The following is a 22,210-nucleotide window of genomic DNA, read 5'->3' on the forward strand; positions in this document are numbered from 1 at the left end:
GACAGCGACCCTGCCGTCCGACTGGTGAAGGAGATGCTGACTCGGCCGGAGGCTCGCCTTGAACCAGACGCTCCGGAGGAAGCCAAACAACTATGGGCAGAGAAGAGTCGACTGTTCCTTTACAAAGGGAAGTTGTGCCGCAGAATGGTTAACTCCCGGACGCATGAATTACTCTGGCAAGTAGTGGTGCCACGAAGAGACGCAGCCATGGTGATGGAGGCATACCACGACGGAGCTGGACACTTCGGGTGGAAGAAGCTGGAGTTCCTGCTGCGCGAGCGGTTCCACTGGGTAGGCATGAGGGGAACCATCGAGAAGTGGTGCAGAGACTGTGGCCCGTGCAACCTGAGAAGGAAGGACCGTGCCAGCCAGAAGACTCCCCTGCAGTCCATCGTCACCCGGCAACCGTTGGAACTGGTAGCCTTGGATCATGTAAAACTGACCCCAAGCAGAAGTGGCTACGTCTACGCGTTAACCATCGTGGATCATTACTCCCGGTTTCTGGTTGTCGTCCCCGTCAAGGACTTAACGGCTCAAACAGCAGCTAGAGCCTTCCAGCAGCACTTTTGCCGTCCACACGGGTACCCGGACCAAGTGCTGACGGACCAGGGACCTGCCTTTGAAGCGGAGGTCTTCCAGGAATTCTGCAATCTGTATGGCTGCCGGAAGAGAAGGACGACACCCTACCATCCGCAAACTAATGGACTTTGTGAGAAAATGAACCAGGTGGTAATGGATCTTCTAAAAACGTTGCCCCTGGAAGAACGCAGTCTGTGGCCTGAGAAGTTGCCCGATCTGGTGGACCTATACAACCACATCCCGGTAGGTTCCACCAACTGTACCCCGGCTTACCTAATGAGGGCAAGACCTGGTAAGTTACCTGTTGACCTGGAAATGGGAGTCCTGACACCCGAGGACACTTCACCAGAAACAGACTGGGACACAGAGAGGCAGCAGCAGTACCGGAGAGTACAGGAGAGCGTGGAGCGAAGTCTCTGTCAGGCTAGGGAAAGACAAGAGAAAACTTACAACCAGTATGCTCCCGCTGTTCCCCTGGTACCCGGAGAGCAGGTCTTGAAGAGGAAGAGACGGCTCCACAAGTTGGATGACCAGTGGGAGAAGGACCCGTACACCGTACTGCCCTCAAGCCACGAGAACCCGAAGGTTTGTACCATCAGTAAAGACGGAGGGGAAACCACAGCCATTGTATCCCGGGACCACCTGAACAAGTGTCCCGAACAACTGAGGAACCCTGAAGAGGAACAAGAAGACCATCGACCCGTAGAGGAAAGGGAAGATATGGTTAGTACTGTGCTCGGGGACTTCCCTCGGTCTTGGACTCAAGTCAATGGTGCAGTTGTGGTACCCGTACTCACCTTCCTCCAACCAGCATCCCAAGCACCTACGGAGCAACAGGTAGAGCTGGAAGAACAGCCGGTCCAGGAGGCAGAAGACTCCACACAAGAAGAACAGGAGGATCAACCCTCTGCTTATAGTGAGCCTGCCGTACCCCTAGTGAGACAAAGAGCCGGTAGACAGCTGCCCAGTTTACCCTTGACAGCTCCTACACCCTGTAGTTCAGGGCTAGACAGTCAGCTCCGTAGGTCCACTAGGGCCACTAGAGGCCAGTTACCCGCACGCTGGAGGATTTGAAGTGTATAAATTGTTTTATTTATGTATATCTGTGTATTGTTGCTTGTGTATAATTTTGTGTTTCCAGTTATTTTTAGGAATCCTTGGTGGATTTACCGGGAATCCTTGTACATAGTTGGAGCGTAACCCAGGATGGACTAGAGACTGTTAAGGACTCGGGGTAGGACAGACCCCTACCTGGTTACGTCTCCCTGTTTTGGTGAAATGGACACCTTGCTTTCTTCAAAGACTGCACCCGGTTACGGACACGCCGTGACCAGCTTTATGTGTTTCCTTATTGTAATGTTATTGTTTATACTTTGTTATGTTACAAAAATATGTTTAGTCCCGGAGTACTAAATTTCACTAGGGGGGAATGTGGCACCCCAGGGGTCTGGTTTTCCACAGTAATGTAATGTTATGTCTGAGAGCAGGTGGGAGGTCCTTTGGTCAGGGATCCTGTGCATGCCACACCTCCTGCCCAGTCTTGGGAGGGGAAGAACTTCCCCTGTATAAACCCTGGGCTGAGGCAGGGTTAGTCAGTCAAGGAGAGTAGAAACAGCAGAAGCTCAGTGGGAGCAATATTACTACGAGTCAGGGGCTGGCAGCTGCAGAGCTCGCCCTGACTGAGAAGCTTTCTTACCGGACCCGGCGTCCGAGGCTGTGGGGACTAACTCTTACCCAGCAGCAGAAGCCGACCGGCAGGGGATTTCAGGTCCTCAGGCCCAGAAACCCGAAGGTACGGTCACACGCGTGGGACCAGCACCGCCATCGTGGAGCGGAAGCCATTAGAAGGCCCCGAGTCACCGGCCATACGGGTGAGCACCACACGGTACACTCAGGGACGTGGGCTACTTATATCCGCTTCTAGCAAGGTAGCCAGAAGAGTACAGTCAGTTTGGGAGGCCTACAACTCCGCCTGGCCAGGGGAGATCCCATCTGCTCAAGGACTGACCAGGCCCCGTTCACTAGCAAGTACTCCGGGAGGGTCTATCGTTGTTACCAGTAAAGACCCTGAATTACACCGCACCGTCTCTGAGTGGTTCCTGCTACCCCCATCATCCACATCTGCTGCCCTGAGGCCATACCTCTCCCGTTGGGGGTTATACCATCTACGCTGCACCATCCATCCACCGGCCTCAGCGGACTGTCCTGCAGCGGCAGCTCCATAGCTGCATTCAACGGGTGGCGTAGTCGTCCTGCATCTACCGCTGTTACATCGCCGCTCAGTTTGACTCCCTGGGCACGGACCGGGTCACCGCCACGAGACTACAACCCTCAAGAGATCCGGCTCCGGGTAAGCTCCCGCGTGCGCAACGCAGCGCGACACAGGCCCAGGGGCGCGTCACATTTTTTTAACTGTTTTTATTGAAAAATTCTTCAGAATAAGCATTAGAAGCATACAAAATAATTGGATCTAAATCCGAATTTTGTTACAGGCATTTACAAATGTCCATTCTAAACAATATTGCAGATATTGTATAATACTCAATAATATAGAACTGTAATACAATAGGATATCTTGATATATAAATTAATAAAGTCCTCTGAAATATCAGAACTATAAGAACATACCAAAGTTGGAAGTATCTATTATTTTAAAGCTAGAAACAGGAATACACTCTTTTGCTCCATTTATGTCATTTATCTTGTCCCATGTATTTCGAAACCTTGAACACATTGGGGTACATGGTGTGAAATTGAGGAAGTCATAGCATTAGGGGATCAGTGCGTCAGAGGTGAATCACACCATTTCTCCCAAATTATATGGAATTTTTGAGGACATCCTCAGTTCATATACAATATAGTCTCATATGGTATTATGTCATTCACCAATGTTTCCATTGATTGATGGGTGAGCTTCCCGCCATCCATCTCTGTGCTGTTGCTTTCCATGCAAGGAATGTTGTCTCGCGGAGAAATATTCTATCATAGTTCGGCCATGTTTCCATATTTCCATGTTTTCATATTTGTAGCTCTAATAACAAAAAGTTATAATTTGAATATATGTATTGTATTTAATAAACCAAAAACAAATAATTCTTTACCTAACCTGCTTAGTGACTTTTTTATGCTGAATTTCATTGGCTAAATCTACAAGCAGTGTTTGCAGCTGCCTGACCCAAATCGGCCGCTGTGAGCAGTGTTTGCAGATGCCTGACCCAAATCGGCCGCTGTGAGCAGTGTTTGCAGATGCATGTCTAAAATATGCGGCTGTGAGCAGTGTTTGCAGATGCCTGACCTAAATCTGCGGCTGAGAACAGTATTTGAAGCTGCCTGAGTACAAGGCTGCTTGTTGCTCTGGCTTCAATAAGGGAATTCACGAAGAGGCAAGTATACTTACTGCTTGCTGCCTTCACTAAGGTGAGGTAATATGGCGCCATTCACATCAGCATCCGGAGGCAGGGAAAGCTCGGCAAGCGTAGCACGAACGGCGCCATATTACCTCACCTTAGTGAAGCCAACAAGCAGTAAGTGTCATCGTATCATAATTGGAGGCGGGGAAAGCTCGCCATGACAAGCGTGTCAGCAAAAACGTTTCGCGTGTCATAGGTTAGCCATCACTGAACTAGACTGACATTGTGAAATCTCTGTCGGTGGCGACGGGGAAGAGGTGGTTTCCTGCCACCAATGTTAGCTTATGAGACTTCTAACCATGTACAATATTCTGGCTATTGCTACTCTCATTGGCTAACAGGTCGTGACTAGTGTTGAGCGATACCTTCCGATATCGGGAAATATCGGATCGGATTGGATCGGACCGATATCAAAAACAATATCGGGTATCGCCGATACCGATACCGGAAACCAATGCAAGTCAATGGGAGAAAAATATCGTAATGAAAATAAACCCTTTCTTTAATTCTACATGAAGGAAAACAACTAAGAATAATGTAGAATGTATTGGGGGAGGTGGAGGCAAAAAAGAATTAAAAAAAAAGGCTTCATTATGCCGGCTTCCCCCCTTCTCTTTTAAAATGTTCGCGGCTTTTGTATTTCTGAGCGCTGACTTCAATAACAGTCTGCGCATGCGCGGGGAGAGTCTCCGCTACCCCTCCCACACCTGCGCTGACTGACATTGAAGTCAGAGTGCAGATATACATCGTCACTTCTGCAATAGTGACGCGCTTGTTCTCGGCCGGCCGGCGGAAAAGCCGCAAACGTTTTAAAAGAGGAGGGAGGAAGGCGGCATATTGAAGCCCGGGGGCGGAGTTACACAACTGGCTACGACGCCCCCGAAGCCGTTTACAGAAAAGAATATAACTTCACTTCTCCGATCTGAAAAGTCACCCATGGGGCATACAGGTATGTATACAATAGCTTATATCCAACCTGTATGCCGATATCCATAGTCTAAAAAGTAGATTTTGATGACAGATTCCTTTTAAACAGCTTAGAGTGACGTACCGGTACATCCAATATCAGTAAGGAGTTAAACACCATCAAGTGATGTTTCCACCTGCATAAACTTTATAAATAAATGATTGAAAATTAAACAGAATTAAGAAGCTAACAGTGAATAATCAGAAACAGCAAAACTAACAAAGATTGAATTCTCATTGTTAATAACAAGGATCAAATTGCTGAAGTGCTTTTCCCAATAATCGCATTCTGCTATGACAAGTCAGGCTTTTATTTTATGTAAATCCACTATCTTGTTACTGAGAACATTTGGGGCAGATATAGTAAATTGGCAGTTTCTTTGCATTTATTTAAAGACACTCTAAATGCAACCAATTTCTGCAACAACAACAAAATACCATTTCACAAAAAGGGGTATAGTTTCCATGACAAGTTTCAGCCAGACATTTTGACCATGTGCTATGAGCATCCATGAAGGTAATTAAGTAATCCATCAAGGGTCTTTCAGACAGTTTAATGTCATGGTCCATTTTTTTTTAAAGACCGATGCATTTTACCAAAATTTAAAGTCTGCCTTTTTCAGACTTTTTTTGAACAGCTGCATAAGTTATGTTGAGCAATATTTAAACCTATCCACACTCTTGCATGTTCGCTAATTATATTTGTATGGCATTTTCCAGTAATGATACTGTACGCATTTAATATTGTGTGAACCCCACAATCATAGCTATTGCTTTGTTGCACAGCATCCTCACACAATAAAGTGCTCCACTCAGTCATGTTACACTCTAAATGATCCAACTGGTAGCATGCTGCAGCAATTGACACAAGATTTGGGATTTGGGATGTTTGTTTGAGCTCTTTCAAAGCTTTTGCATAAATCTCCTTTGTTTTAAATATAATCACTCCAAAGCACCAGTGCTGACCAGTTCCATATGCATCTGTATTAAATGGGAATAACAAAATATCCTTATTAAGGGCATGGTTGTTTGCTAGAAAATTGTAGAATATACTAGTGCACCCTCTTGCAATGCTCGGATAAATGTAAACTGGACACAGCAAGATTTTTTCTGTATACTTCAATCTACAAATAAAGTTGATAATGGCTTCCTCTACAGCTTCTCCGCAGAGCCATGCGAATGGTTCAAGGGTTCCTTTTATGTCCTCCTTCAGATTTTCATATAAAGTAAGGTCATCTTTTCTAGGCTCCACATTCCATGGTTCACAAATCAAGTCAACATTCATTGCCTTTTTTTTTGGTGTTGAATGTTTCGGAAATAAATTATTCCCCAAAAAATCATTAGAAAATGAATCGTCCATGCGCTTATTTGCATTATCTTCATCAAATTTTCTTTGAGAAACAGTGCTATGATGAGAATCTGGAGCAGGTAAAATATCATAATCATCAAGTTTTGGCTTCTTTCTTCCAGATTTTTTGCTTCTGCCTCGCTTTCTTTTTAGAAGCAAACTCAATGAGTAGGTATGTCTGTCATTCCCATCATTTAGACCAACTGCCATCTCAGCTGCAATAATGTTAGCATTTTCCAGTACTGGTGCAAGAACATGTTGGTTCTGGTGCAAGTTTTACAGCTTGAACTTTAGGACTCTTGAAGTCTCTAATTGTGAAAGTAGATGACTGCGCACAAAGTGAAACATGTCCGGAATTAACAATCGTTCTAGCCATTGAGGTCTGAGCAGTCTGTATTTTTTTCCTTTTTCCACAGTAAAAACAGAAGCTGGAACCTCTCCTTTTATTGCCTCAACAATTTTTTCTAGTTCATAAAATTTGGGAAATTCTACTTCACTGCAGTTCTTAAGCAAATGGTAAAATTGCTCTTTCACATGGTATTTCCCCATGTTACAATATGCTCTCTGAAATTCAAAAAGGTAAAAACTCTGCATGTGGTACATTGCAAGCACCAGGGCGTCCACAGGTAATTCTATCCATTCAGTGTGTGCTTTCACCATTTTGTTGAAGCTCTCACTTATATTATTTGTTGCTGTACAGTCTTTTCTAAATACAGCAAACTGTTTAGTAAAGAAGTCTGTTGAGTGTTTTGGCAGCGCCATCTTGAATTGATGATCAAAGTAGGTTTTAAATGCACTGCTCCACATCTTGCTGCAGTCTTCATATTTCTGGTTGTAGTCTTCAATAGAATTGCTGTTAATGAGCTGAATCACATGATCCCTAAGGACCTTTATGTCATCTTTTTTGCCACCATGATTCCGAATCCATAGAGTAATATCTCTTAATATATGGTTAACACAGTGCACATTATTTATTTGAGGAAAGTGCTTCTGCAGTGCTCTTATAATTCCAGGTTCTCTATCAGTGACCAAAGGCACCGATGTCATATTTGTGCAGTTGAGCTGGTGGACAATTTCATTTAAAAAATATTCATGATCCCTCATAAATTTTTTTACATGAAGGAGGAATGCGACAGGGAATATTGGATCACTTACTAATCCTACATTTCTCACAACCAATGGAGACAGATAAAAATCTCCAATGTTGAATGTTGTATCATATGATAGCAGTTGTGGCAAGTTAGGATCTTGACAGGATAGCTGAATAAGAGCACGTGCTTCTTTGATTATGTCGGGATGACCAAATGATACTGTAAGTTCTGGAAACATTTGAATTCGAATAAAAAATGACTTCAATTGATTGCAGAGCTCCAACAAACAGAAGATTTCATCATTGCTGATTTTCTTCTCCTTATTTAATTTGTAGCCCATATTTTGAACCTGTTTTAAATCACGTGGTAAAACCACAGGCATATGCTGTTTGTTAGACTGTGACATATTGGCCAACAAACTGGTGTAGGCTTTTTTCCAGTTTTTTGACATCAAAATGTCTTTTTTTGGAATCAGAGAGCACTGTTTTCATTGTAGGAACGAAGGGCCACTTTGACAGCTTCTGATTCCCATGGGCTGAGGGCCTATGTAGCTTTTCATCACCGAGATAATGAATGACATATAATTTGCTCATCTCTGTTGATTCTCTGAGAAAATATACATGTTTCTTGAAGCCAGATAATGTTTGTTTTTTCACTCCATTTGGATCTTTAAGGTAGTAGTATTGTTTAATAACTGTAGGCAAATGTTTCATCTGTGAAGTCACATTGGAACCTTTGCAGATCCACCTGTACTGGTCATACTTGAAATCCGTTTGATGTGCCCTTTCCAGGGATTGTGAGCAGTACACATATACTTCTCCTTTAGGCAATACAGGAGGCATTGAAATAACTTTTGATTCATTTAGTTCAATCTTGCTAAGAAGCTTGATAACTTCATCAAATGCTAATTGCTCATGCACCCCAATTTTGTATGGGCTAATTGTAGGAGACATTGTTGAGATTTCTCTTAACTAGTTTTCCAGACAAGTGCTGTCAGCTCTTCCTCACTCCACAACCTGCAGCAAATGCTGACTGATAGCTCTGAACTTAGACATTTCTATCTGCTCATCACAGGATACAGGAGAACAAACAAGACAGTTACAATGCACCAGATTTCACACTGCATATATTAGTAACAGGAACTAGTTATCACAATGTGTCACTCCAGCCAGCTTCCATGGACCACAGGGCATTGGTAAGAAGAGATAAGGGGCCCAAGCCAGACATGTTTTGCCACCTATCCTCAGACCCAAACAAATATAACACAACAGATAACACTGACAGCTCTCTGCACAGATAGGCTGAGTGCCCACGTAGCGTTTTTCAAGCGTTTATGCTGCGGAATTTCCGCAGCATAAACGCTTGTGAAACGCTAGGTAATCCGCCCCCCATGGTCCCCAAGGGGATTCCGCATGTTCTATGCACATGCTGCGGATTTTTCCGCAGCGTTTATTCTGCGTACAAAAATCCGCAGCATGTCATTTAATTTTGCGGAAGCGCAGCGGAACTCCCGCCATTGACTTGCATTGAGACGCATAGAAACCGCGACTGTACATTTGTACAAGCGGCTTCTATGTGTCTCTATGTGCGGATGGTACCCAGTTCTGGAGGAGAGAAGACTCTCATCCAGACCTGGGTACCATTCTACCTGTAAAAAAAGAATAAAATAACAAATAAAGTTTATATTCACCTGTCCGGCGTCTTCTCTCTGAATGCCGGCATCGCTTGAGGACCTGCGGTGATGTCACAGTCATGTGACCGCAGGCCCTTCACCGCTCTGTCTCGCGATATGCCGGCATCCAGAAACCAGACAGGAACGAGCGCTGCAGCCACGCCGGGCCTCGAGGGTGAGTATAGCTTGATTTGTTTTAATTTTTACGGTTCACACTATATAAATCCATGCTGTTTGCATGGATTTATACAGTGTGACCTAGTTGTCAAGCACTTTCCAAGTGATGCTATCGCCTGGAAAGCGCTTGTCAATCTGCATGCGGAAACGCATGTGAATCCGCATGTATTCTGCAGGAAAAACGCATGCACAATTTTCTGCTTCATTTCTGCATCGTGGGCACATAGCCTTAAAGTAGTAGATATCACCTGCAGTCCTTTGTAACATCAGAGATAACACAGAAATAACTCTGAGTAATGTAAGTGTAGCGGAAACCTGCAGTCCCATGTTGCACCACAGTTAACGGTGAAAGTACAGTTATGGCCGAAAGTGATAGCACCCTTAAAATTGTTCCAGAAAATGAAAGATTTCTCACAGAAAATTATCGCAATTACAGATGTTTTGTCGTACACATGTTTATTTCCTTTTTGTGTATTGGAACAACACAAAAAAACAGTTAAAAAAAGGTAAAATTGAACATAATTTCACACAAAGCCACAAAAATGAGCAGGACAAAATTGTGGGTACCTTTCCAAATTTGTGGTTAAACAACTTTGTTTCAAGGGTGTAATGCTCTGACCTATGTTCAGACATTGCGTTTTTGCTGCGTTTTTTTTCAATTTTTTTTTATTCTGATTTTGCGCTGTGTTCTTCATTAGCATCAATATCTATGGAGAATGCAGCCAATCAGTCCAAACCCCTTTTTTCCTGATGTTTTTGCTACTTTGCTGTGTTTTTTAAATTCACAGCGTGTCAATTCTTTCAGCGTAATTTATGCATTTTTTTCACCCATTGAAAGCAGTGAGAAGTTGAATCTCCACAGCAAAAACGCAGCCCTGCATTTTTACTGCATTTTTGCCGTGAATTCATTCAATACAACAAACTTTACTGATACAAGTCAAGACGACATATGGGACATGTCATGTGACCAAAAACGCAAGACAAAACTGCCGCAAAATGCGCAGTTATTCCACCACAAAAAACGCAGCTAAACCACAGCAAAACCTGTGTTTTGACCGCAGGAAAAAAGGTCAGGTTTTGCTGCTGAAAAAAAACAGCATCTGCACATACCCCAACAGGTGTCGAAAAAATGAAAATCACACCTGAAGCCAAATAAAAAGGGGAGAATTTGCCAAACTATACAGATTTGGTATTTGCGTACTCATACTGACCTGGAGATTCATATTGTCAGGTCATTTTTACCATATAGTGAATAGAGCAAATAAAAAAAAAAACATTATGGAATTGAACTTTTTTAGCAATTTCACCGCACTTGGATTTTTTTTTAACATTTTCCAGAAAACTATGTGGCAGAATTAATGGTGTCATTCAAAAGTACAACTTGTCCCATAAAAAACAAACCCTCACACGGCTATGGGATTGGAAAAAATTAAAAAAGTTATGGCTCTTGGAATAAGGGAAAGAATAAACAAGGAAAAACATAAAATCGCCTGTGGGTGAATGGGTTAACAAACATTTTAAATTTTGATAGATCAGACTTTTTTGGTTATAAGGATACCAAATATGTTTATTTAAAAAAAAAAATAATAATTTCTTTTTTTTTGAAAGGGGTTTTATACTATACACCGCAATACCAACAGTATTGCAGTGTATTGTGAAATTGCTGTTCTATGAAGCTCTACCTCTAGCTGAACGTCAGAGGAATTAAATGGCTGTGTGTTAATATACTCACCTACAGTTGTCTTCTCCACGATCCAGTGCCGCTCTTCTCGGTTCTTCCCAGCTGCGCTGTTACCTGGGAGTGACTTTTACAATGTAAACCTATGGAGTGTCAGAAGGAGGCTTCATAGACTTACATTGTAAGGGCAGGTGCAGGTGACTGTATGTTCTCCATCAGGGAAAACGGTTTGATTATGCTAATTAAATTCTGATCGCAGTGTGATTTGTTTTTCTCGGATCTTGAGAATTAAAAAAAAAAAAAAAAGTATCTCCATTCTGTCAGTCCATGAAAATCGAACCACACTCGGATGTCATCTGAGTGGGGTCTGATGTTTTCCATTTCACGGACCCATAGACATGAGTGGGAGAGTGCCATCCAACTATTGGAGGCAAATCATGCATGCTCTGATTCTTTTCCTCAGACAATCCGGTCTAAGAAAAAAAATCTGACGTGTACAGCCCCATTGAATGAAATTGGTACGAGTGCGACCATAAGCTTTGATGCCTAGCACTCGAACCGAAATTACGGGTGTCTGCACCCTAATGGTGCAGTCACATCAGCGTAGGGTTCACATTTAAATTGGACAAGTGCAAAAAAATCGCTGCGAGTGTCTGTATCTTGGCCGGCACTCACCAGTGCAAGTCTATGGACCAACCGTGAGCTGTCAGTTTTTTACGCATTCTTCTTCAAAGGAAACTGCACATTTAACACGACAAAGTAGAAAAAAAATGATAGATAGTGAGAGAGACAAAGACACACAGAAATATAAAGCCATCATTTAATTACCAGTAAGGAGCTTTGCCGTCAGCTTTCTAAGGAATATATAAATAATTTAAAAACAACGTGGGGTCCTCCCCAAATATGTTAACCAGCCTGGGCAAAGCAGGCAACTGGGGGCTAGTATTATTAGCCTGGGAAGGGGCATGCTTATTTGCCATGTTCCAGGCTAAAAATACCAGTCCTAAGTCACCCCAGAAATGGCAATTCATATTATGTGTCAATTCTGGCACTTAACCCAGTCTCTTCCTGATGCTTTGCTGAGGTGGCATCAGGGTAATGGGATTAGGGGTTGGTGTAAGTCCTAGAGTTAGTAATGACAGGTGTGAGCCAGGTACCCTCATTACTAACCCTGGAATTAAAGAGTTAAATAAACAAACGGACACAGAGAAAAAAATCCTTTAATTAAAATAAAATACAGACACACTTTATTAAGCTTAACTAATCTCAATATACTCACCTCCAGGTCCATCGATAATCCAATAAATTGGCTCTGCTACATCCAGAGACCGCACTGGGCAGAGACATTATTAAATGCATCTGCTCAGCGCAGCCTCTGGCTCCCCAATGAGGAATATACAGTGAGAAGCCGGCATTGACAGGCGGTGACGTCAAGGAGGTCACCGTCAGTCAAAGCCGGAGAATTCCCACGCTGTCACCTGCTTGTCAGCTGGCCGGGTAGGTGATTGCTGGTGAATTTGCGGGTTCACCGGAATTTAACAGCTGGTCGTCCAGCTCACATGCAGGGGACAGCATCTGTGTTGGCCGGCCAGCTGTACCCTCCTGTGATAGTTCACCTCATGGCACACCTGGCTGGCCGGCAGTACTCCATGCAGTATAATGGACCCTACATAGTCCTCCATACAGTAAAAATGCAACCCACTAAGTGCTCCATAGAGTGGGCCCCACATAGTTCTTCATAGAGTGGGCCCCACATAGTTCTCCGTAGAGTGGGCCCCACATAGTTCTCCGTAGAGTGGGGCTCATATAATCCTCCAGATAGTGGGCCCCATATAGTCCTCCAATGGCCCCACAAATGTACTTATTGATTAAAAAAATAAAATACTCACTGTAAGGCTATGTTCACACACTGCTTTTTTTTGGCTTTTTTTTTTCTGTCCGGATTTCGGCTAAATCCGCACTGCTATGGCTAATGTGATTAATCCCTATGAGATTTGTGAAGTGCTGTGGCCACATGTGCGTATTTAGGATTTGCGTTTTTGCTCCGGATTGAAAACCGGAGTATGTCAATTCAATGTGCGCTTTTGAAGCGCTTCTCGCCCATTGACTTTAATTGATCCGCAGCAAAAACGCAAATCCTAAAATTATTGCGTTTTTGTTACGGATTCCTCTCAAGAACGCATCAGTAAATTACCGGAAGTGCCGTCGGAGAGGAAGCGGAAGTGGAGGGGCGTGACTGGAAACGCGATGCCGGCTAATCGCATGAGGATGGACGTAATTAGCCTGGTAAGTTATATATACATATATTTATGTCCGTGTATATCTCCGTGCATGTGTATATATATGTATATATAACAAATCCTAATCCATCCCCATGCGATCATACAGTCACATCGCGATTCCAGTCATGTACACACACATGTATACACACACACACACAAAACGATGCGGAAATAAAAGCAAGAAATACTCATGGTGTGAACATACTCTAACAGTGTGCCACCCCCAGCCTGTTTTCATGGACCATACTGCAATCAGACCTACATTAACATTTCCTGTCTTGCATCTGGTGGGGGTCATGTCTGCCTTTGTATCTCTCTGCAGGGGGCTTCTCTAATACACAACCCTGCAGACTGGCTGGAGACAGGGCTTCTGGAACCATCTTTGTACTCTGAGGTCCATGTAGCAAATGTTTGAGGGTGGGTGTGAACCCCTACACCCATCCAGGGGGGTGATCCGTAGAGGGTAGAACAATAAGTCTATGGTTGTTTTATGATTCTTGTGGGAGCTGTGTGATGTGAGGAGCTAGGACCTATTGGTGTGGCTATATCCTGGTGCCCGTGTATGGACTAGTGTTTCGTTTTCCATGGCGTCGGATTATCGGGTGGTGCTGTGGATTTGTTATATTTGTTGTGGCCGCATTGAAAACTTTGAAGAATCTGATCGAAGTTTGGTGGAATATTCTCCCAGTTTTAATAAAGGTCTTTTGGATTGTTCACCGGTCTGCTGGCCTGCTCTGTCACACACCCTGTCACACTCACCTCTCCCTGTTCGCCCCCACTGCTCTCGTCTCCAGAAGAACTGCACATCTCAGCGCAGCGGGCACCATGTAATGACGTCATTTCGCCCTCTGCGCTGAGATGTCAGATGCAGAGAGGAAATTATGGGAGAGGGAGCGTCAGCTGATGCTGCCTCTGACATATCTGCCTTCAACTGTATCGGCAGCCAGGATGCCAGCCTATACAGTTGAAAGTGCATTGGTGAGTGTGTGTGAGGGGGGGTGGCGAGCCCCTAGTAGCGGTGTGGTCTGACGCCACTGCACACAACTCATGACCTGCACACATACACAGATGACACATACACACTCTGTATACTGTATACACATTTACCAACTCTTTATTCTTCATCATAGAGTAGGGGCCTCATATCTAAGTGACGCGCCCCTGGGCCTGAGTCGCGCTGCGTTGCGCACGCGGGAGCCTACCCGGAGCCGGATCAGATGGGGGTAGTAGTCTCGTGGCGATGACCCGGTCCGTGCCCAGGGAGTCAGACTAAGTGGCAGTCTATTAGCAGTAGATGGTGGATGACTACGCCACCCGTTGAATGCAGCTATGGAGCTGCCGCTGCAGGGCAGACCGCTGAGGCCGGTGGAAGGATGGTGCAGCGTGGAACCCCCAACGGGAGGGGTATGGCCTCAGGGCAGCCGACGTGGATGATGGGGGTAGCAGGAACCACTCAGAGACGATGCGGTGTAGTTCAGGGTCTTTACTGGTGACAAAGATAGACCCTCCCGGAGTACTTGCTAGCAATCGGGGCCTGGTCAGTCCTTGAGCAGATGGGATCTCCCCTGGCCAGGCGGAGTTGTAGGCCTTCCCAACTAACTGTACTCTTCTGGCTACCTTGCTAGAGGCGGGTAAAAGTAGCCCACGTCCCTGAGTGTACCGTGTGGTGCTCACCCGTATGGCCGGTGACTCGGGGCCTTCTAATGGCTTCCGCTCCACGATGGCGGTGCTGGTCCCACGCGTGTGACCGTGCCTTCGGGTTTCTGGGCCAGAGGACCTGCAATCCCCTGCCGGTCGGTTTCTGCTGCTGGGTAGAGATTAGTCCCCACAGCCTCGGACTCCGGGTCCGGTAAGAAATCTTCTCAGTCAGGGCGAGCTCTGCAGCTGCCAGCCCCTGACTCCTTGTAACACTGCTCCCACAGAGCTCCTGATGTTCTGTTCCTATATTTGCTTCTTTTCTCTGTCTCTACTTCTTCTCTACTCCTGGCATGGCCCAGGAGCTGGGCCCAGCCAGAGCCACAGCTCCCTGTCAGCCCTCCTGGCTGAACTCTCCCTTTGAACTCCCTAACCCTGCCTCAGCCCCAGGTTTATATAGGGGAGGTCCTTCCCCTCCCAGGACTGGGCAGGAGGTGTGGCATGCATAGGATTCCTGACCAAGAGATCTCCCACCTGCTCTCAGACATAACATTGCATTACTGTGGAAACCAGACCCCTGGGGTGCCACATAAGTGCTTAGCAACTCCCCTGATGGACCATAATGTAATTAGGCCTTCATTAGCATTTCTTGTCCTGCATCTGGGGATGGGGACATGTGTCTTTGTTCCTCTCTGCAGGGGGCCTCCCTGAAACACCATAGCTTACAGACAGTCTAGAGACAGGACTTCCATGACCTTCTTCCACACTTTGAATTGAATGTACCAGGTGTTTAAGGGAGTGTAAGCCCCTCCGCCCCACCAGGGGCTGATCCAAGAGCCAGGTAGAAAGAAACACATATTTGAGGGGTTTTGACTGGTGTATTTTGGAAGGGATAGGTGCCACTACTTGGACTATTAGAGACTGGGGATCATCGGCCACGTGGCATTGTGCTGCCTTGCCTTACAGGATGATGGATTTAGAGAACTATTCTATAGACCAGTGTCTTATTTTCCTTAGCGTTGGAGTACCGGGTGGCCCCCCTGGATTTGTTCCTGTTGCTCCCTTACAGAATCACAGGTCTGATGTCCGTGTGTCCTCTGTCACACACCCCAGTATATATACCTGTTTATATGGAATATATGTTCATTTCCTTGTAATTTACCTATATACCATGTTCATTCCTCACCTATCATGCACAGGGAATATAATATATACCTGTTTATATGGAATATGTATTCATTTCTATATTATCTACATATATACCATGTTCATTCCACACCTATAATGCACAGGGAATATAATATATACCTGTTTATATGGAATATGTGATAATTTCTATATTATCTACATGTATATGTGGCACCCCAGGGGTCTGGTTGCCACAGTAATAGAAATATTATGTCTGAGAGCAAGTGGGAGGTTTCTCTGGTCAGGAGCCCTAAGCATGCAACACGGCCCACCCAGACCTGGGAGGGGAGGAATCTGCCCTTATAAACTGGGTCTGGGGCGGGATTAAAGAGTGAAGTCCCAGACAGAGACACAGTCAGGTCTGGAGGACAGCAGACACAGGGAAAGTGACAACAGGAGCTCTGTAGGAGCAGGAGCGAGTGCCAGAGGCTGGAAGCTAGATAGCTCGCCTTGGCTGAAGACACTAAACCCGGACACGGAGTCCGAGGCTGTGGGGACATCCAGGTCCAGCAGCAGAATCCAACCGGCAGGGGATTCCATGTCCTCTGGCCTTAGAAACCCGAAGGCACGGTCACAAGCAAGGGACCAGCACCGCCATCGTTAAGCGGAGGCTAACGGAAGGCCCCAAGTCACCGGCCATACGGGTGAGCACCACACGGTATACTCAGGGACGTGGGCTACTTCTACCCACATAGAGCAAGGTAGCCAGGAAAGAGTGCAGATAGTCGGGGAGGCCTACAACTCCACCTGGCCAGGGGAGATCCTGCTTGCTCACAGACTGACCAGGCCCCTACTGCTAACCAGTACTCCCGGGAGGGTCTGCGTTATACCATCAGTAAAGACCCTGAACTGCACCACACATCTCTGTGTTTCATCGCCTCACCAGCACCATTACTATCGGGACGCTCACACCATCACTCCCATCATCTCACATTAGCTGCCCTGAGGCAATACTTCTCCCGTGGGGAGTTATTCCATACTCGGCTGTGCAAATTACATCAGCCTCAGCGGTCTGCAGCACAGCGGCGGTCCCCACTGACCGCAATCCACGGGTGGCATAGTCGGACATTGTTATTACCTAAGACTGCCACTGGTTTGACCGCCCTGGGCACGGACCGGGTCACCGCCACGGAGGACTACAACCCCCAGCGATCCGGCTCCGGGTATCCCGCTGCACAGCACAGGCCCAGGGGGTGCGTCAACTTTGGCGTAGTCGGCAGGATTTCGTGCCCGCAACCACCGGGTACTGCGTGCCTGAAAAAGACTTTTATACTTACCTGTGGTGAAGTTTCCCGCCGTCCGGAGTCGTTTCCCGCCATCGGACGCCATCTTGGACAGTTTCCCGCCATCTTCTGCCATCTTCCCGCCATCCGCAGCTGCTTCCCGCCTTCAGGCGCCATCTTCGGGACGCCGCGCAGGAAGAAGAGGGGCGTGGACGCCGAAAGCACGTGAGATCCAAAGCTCCGCCCCACGCTCCGATGCTGCGTAAGGTCCTGGAAGGGAGGAAGAGCGACGCTGACGTCATCGGAGCGCGACGCCAGGTCCTCAACCCCGACGATCGACTGCGGAGCCGCGGTCTACGGAAGAAGAGCATCGCAAGGTAGGCCACGGTCCACTAGGGGGGGAAGAAGGATGTCGGACACCGAGGGGAGCTCCACTGCTACAGCCACCGCCAGCGCAACTGCTGCAGCGGTCATGCCATTCACCATGCCCTATATCCCGGGGGCAACCTGGCTACCCCAGTACTCAGGGTAGTCACATACCCTGAGTGACTTTAGGGAAAGACTTGATAGCGTCTTCCAGGTATACCCCCTCACAGAAGAGCAAAAAGTGAGCATCCTGGTGGCCCAGTTAATCGGGGCAGCCCAAAGGGAGGTAAAGTCCTGGTCACCTGGGAAGAAGAGGACTGTCAGAGAAATACTAGCCCGGCTGAAAGACACATTTGACACCAGCACCTCAGCCGAGATAAAACTCAGATTTTACGGGTGCAAACAACGGGCACATGAAAGTATAAGGGACTATGCTCTAAACTTACAAGAGGCCCTAAGAGCCATTAAGCAGGCAGACCCTGACAGCGTGGGAAATGAAGACAAGCTGTTGACCGAAAAATTTATTGAGGGTCTACTGTGCAATGCCCACCGAACCCAGTTGAGGGCAATGGCCTTACAGGACCCTGACCTGGACTTTGCACAGTTCAAGGACAGAGCCATCCGGGTGCTCCGAGAACCGGCACCAGGTGGCGCTGTGACCCACAGGCGCCCTGCTATCACTTATCACCAGGACGCGGCGCCCTTGTCTGCAGGGCCTGTGGGAGCTGATGCGCAGGCTTTGAACAATGACCCGGCAACAGACCTGCACCATCAGGTCCAAGAGCTGACTAAGAGCGTTGCCGCGCTAACCAGAACTGTGCAGTCTTTGCAGGTCTCTTCTCCAGGAAAGATCCAGCTGGCATCCGGACCGGAGGACGTCCCGTGGCGCCGACTGAGGAGGACCCCACCGGCCAGAGGGAGACCCAGCGACAGATACAACGAGGACGGACGACCCATCTGCCACCGCTGCAATCAACCCGGACATATGGCAAGGTACTGTCATTTAAACGGGCACAACCTGGGGTAGAGGGCCAACCCCCAGGCTTAAGATCATCAGGCCCATCAAACTGGCGTGACAAATACGTAGGGGGACGTCCGGTCTTGCCGGTGGTACTGGATGGCATTCCTATGAGTGCCCTACTAGACACCGGGTCACAGGTCACCACCATCCCGTACGTGCTCTTCAAGCGGTACTGGAATGACTCGGACATAACCCGCTACCCAGATGACGACCTGAGCATTATCGCCAGCAATGGTCTGCCCGTGCCACAGATAGGATTTAAAGAGGTGACCATCAAGGTCGGTAAAGTTGAACTGCCGGCACAAGGACTGATCATCGTGGGCATTGACCGTCGCGAGAGTCACCCAAAAATAACCCTAGGTACTAATGTAATTGAAAACTGTCTTGCAGAGGTGATTCTTATTTTGCAACAGGTTGCCAAGAACGCCAGTTCCAGCCAGCAGCGTGTCCTCCAAAAAGAGAACCGGGCAGTGATGAAGCGGCAACAGGTGGAACTATCTGGTGGTGAGATAGGTAGCGTGAGAATGTGTGACCCGTTCCCTATTGCCATGCCCCCAAAAAGTGAGATGATGATTTGGTGCCGGGCAGCTATTGGTCTGAGAGGTAGAGACTACCAAGCAATGGTAGAAACCGTCTACTCAGACAGTAGGCCCACCATTTTGACAGCACGGGGGGGTGGTCGATGTACGCCATGGGAGGGTGCCCATCGGCATCATCAATATCAGGGAGAGAGAAGTATACCTGCCCCGGTATGCCACGCTAGCCAAATTGTTCACCATCAACCAGAACTCTGTACAGGCCGTGGAACCCTTGCCTCCATCTCAACCAGAGGAAGGTAACGACTCTAAGAAACCAATGGAGGACTGGTGTCAGCAACTGCATTTGGGTACTGACTCCACTCCCTCACACCAAAAACAGGGAGTCTATCGGGTGGTTCAAGAGTACGAGAGAGTGTTTAGTAAACACCCGCTAGACTTCGGGCGAGTAAAGGGGGTAGAACATCACATCCCCACGGGAGACCATCCTCCCATAAAGGAGAGATACCGACCCGTACCCCCTGCACACTATCAGCAAGCCAATGGGATGCTAAAAGACATGAAGGAGGCTGGGGTAATTAGGGACAGCTGTAGCCCCGGGGCAGCTCCACTAGTCTTAGTGAAAAAGAAAGACAACACCATGAGAATGTGTGTAGACTACAGGAAGGTCAACCGTATCACACACAAAGATGCGTACCCGTTACCAAGGATAGAAGAGTCCTTAGCTGCATTAAAATCTGCTAACTTCTTCTCTACTTTGGATCTCACTAGCGGGTACTGGCAGGTTCCTGTAGCAGAGGAGGACCGGGAGAAAACCGCATTCACCACCCCGATGGGACTCAGCGAATTTAACTGTATGCCGTTCGGGCTCTGCAACGCACCAGGAACCTTCCAACGGTTGATGGAATGCTGTCTGGGACACCGGAACTTCGAGACGGTCCTATTATACCTGGATGAAGTCATCGTATATTCCAAGACCTATGAGGACCATCTGGAACACCTGGCAGAAGTGTTTGAAGCCCTGGCAAACTATGGCCTAAAGGTAAAACCCTCGAAGTGTCATCTACTGAAGCCAAAGGTACAGTACCTGGGACACGTGGTGAGTGCTGACGGAGTAGCCCCCGACCCTGACAAGATCACCGTGATTAAGGACTGGCCAAGACCATCCAGCATAAAGGAAGTGCGGCAGTTCCTCGGGTTGGTAGGCTACTACCGAAGATTCATTCCCGGTTTTACCAAGAAGGCAGCTCCTATGCAGGACCTCCTGATAGGCCAGTCCAGGAATGCCAAAAACCAGAAGCCACCCTTCAAATGGGAAAAGCTGGAAGAGGAGTCCTTCCGCCAGCTGAAGATGGCCCTCACGGGGGATGAAATCCTGGCATACCCTGATTACAGCCAGCCCTTTATCCTCTACACGGACGCAAGCAACATCGGGCTAGGAGCCGTACTGTCCCAGATCCAGCAGGGGAGAGAACGGGTAATTGCTTACGCCAGCCGAAAACTGCGACCCACGGAAAGAAACCCTGAGAATTACAGCTCATTCAAGCTAGAGTTCCTGGCAGTGGTGTGGGCAGTAACCGAACGTTTCAAGCATTACCTTGCCTCTTCCAGGTTCACCGTGTACACAGACAACAATCCGTTGACACACTTGGACACTGCAAGACTGGGTGCCCTGGAGCAGAGATGGATGGCCCGCCTGTCCAATTTTGAGTTCACGATCAAATACCGGGCAGGACGCTCCAATACCAACGCGGACGTCCTGTCCAGGATGCCAAACCTACCGGACGAAGGGGAGGATCCTGAAGAATTAGAAGAGATCGAACTCCCTGCGTTTCACCGTCATGGGATTACCCAGTATTCCCACCGTGTGAGGGGCCATCGATCTGCTACGTTCAACCCCTTACCCCACTACAACTGGGCGGAGACGCAAGACAGTGACCCCGCAGTCCGTCTGGTGAAGGAGATGCTGACCCAGGCTGACGCCCACCTGGACCCAGACGCTCCGGAAGAGACCAAGCAACTGTGGACGGAAAAGAGCAGACTGTTTCTCTACAAGGAGAAGTTGTGCCGCCGAATGGTCAATTCCCGGACACATGAGCTGATCTGGCAGGTTGTGGTACCGAGACGGGACGCAGCTATGGTGCTGGAGGCCTACCACAATGGGGCAGGGCACTTCGGATGGAAGAAGCTGGAGTTCCTGCTGCGTGAACGGTTCTACTGGATAGGCATGAGAGGAGCCATTGAGAGGTGGTGTAGAGACTGTGGCCCGTGCAATCTAAGAAGAAGGGACCGTGCCAGCCAGAGGACTCCCCTGCAGCCCATCATCACCAGGCAGCCGCTGGAACTGGTCGCTTTGGACCATGTTAAACTGGCTCCAAGCAGAAGCGGGTATGTCTACGCCCTAACCATCGTGGATCACTACTCCCGGTTCCTGGTGGTGGTCCCTGTCAAAGACCTGACGGCTCAGACAGCAGCCAGAGCCTTCCAGCTGCACTTCTGCCACCCACACGGGTACCCGGACCAAGTGTTGACGGACCAAGGACCAGCCTTCGAAGCGGAGGTCTTCCAGGAGTTCTGCAACCTGTATGGCTGCAAGAAGATAAGAACAACGCCCTATCACCCCCAAACCAATGGACTATGCGAGAAGATGAACCAGGTGGTGATAGATCTGCTAAAAACATTGCGCCTGGAAGAACGCAGTCTGTGGCCTGAGAAACTGCCCGATCTGGTGGACCTGTATAACCACGTCCCGGTAGGTTCCACCAACTGTACCCCGGCTTACCTAATGCGAGCAAGACCTGGTAAGCTGCCTGTTGACCTGGATATGGGAGTCCTGACACCCGAGGACACCTCACCAGAGGCAGACTGGGATACAGAGCGGCAGCAACAGTAACGGAAAGTACAGGAGAGCGTCGAGCGAAGTCTCTGTCAATCAAGAGAAAGGCAGGAGAGGACTTATAACCAATATGCTCCCGCTGTTCCCCTGGTACCTGGAAAGCAGGTCTTGAAAAGGAAAAGGCGGCTCCATAAGTTGGACG

At 47.6% G+C, this 22,210-nt stretch overlaps 1 protein-coding gene across 1 annotated transcript in view; it reads right to left on the reverse strand.

Moving 5' to 3' along the window:
* Positions 1-3,279: 3,279 nt before the first annotated feature.
* Positions 3,280-22,210, reverse strand: part of LOC141174498 (4-galactosyl-N-acetylglucosaminide 3-alpha-L-fucosyltransferase 9-like) — a 75,448-nt gene continuing 56,517 nt past the window's right edge. The window contains exon 3 of the transcript XR_012252894.1: positions 3,280-3,610. The gene's annotated coding sequence lies outside the window, so the exon portion shown is untranslated. The remainder of the gene's footprint in view (positions 3,611-22,210) is intronic.

Source organism: Phyllobates terribilis, unplaced genomic scaffold (assembly GCF_046119375.1).
Source record: "Phyllobates terribilis strain yellow unplaced genomic scaffold, ASM4611937v1 Scaffold_13__5_contigs__length_258822181, whole genome shotgun sequence".
Lineage (NCBI taxonomy): Eukaryota > Metazoa > Chordata > Amphibia > Anura > Dendrobatidae > Phyllobates > Phyllobates terribilis.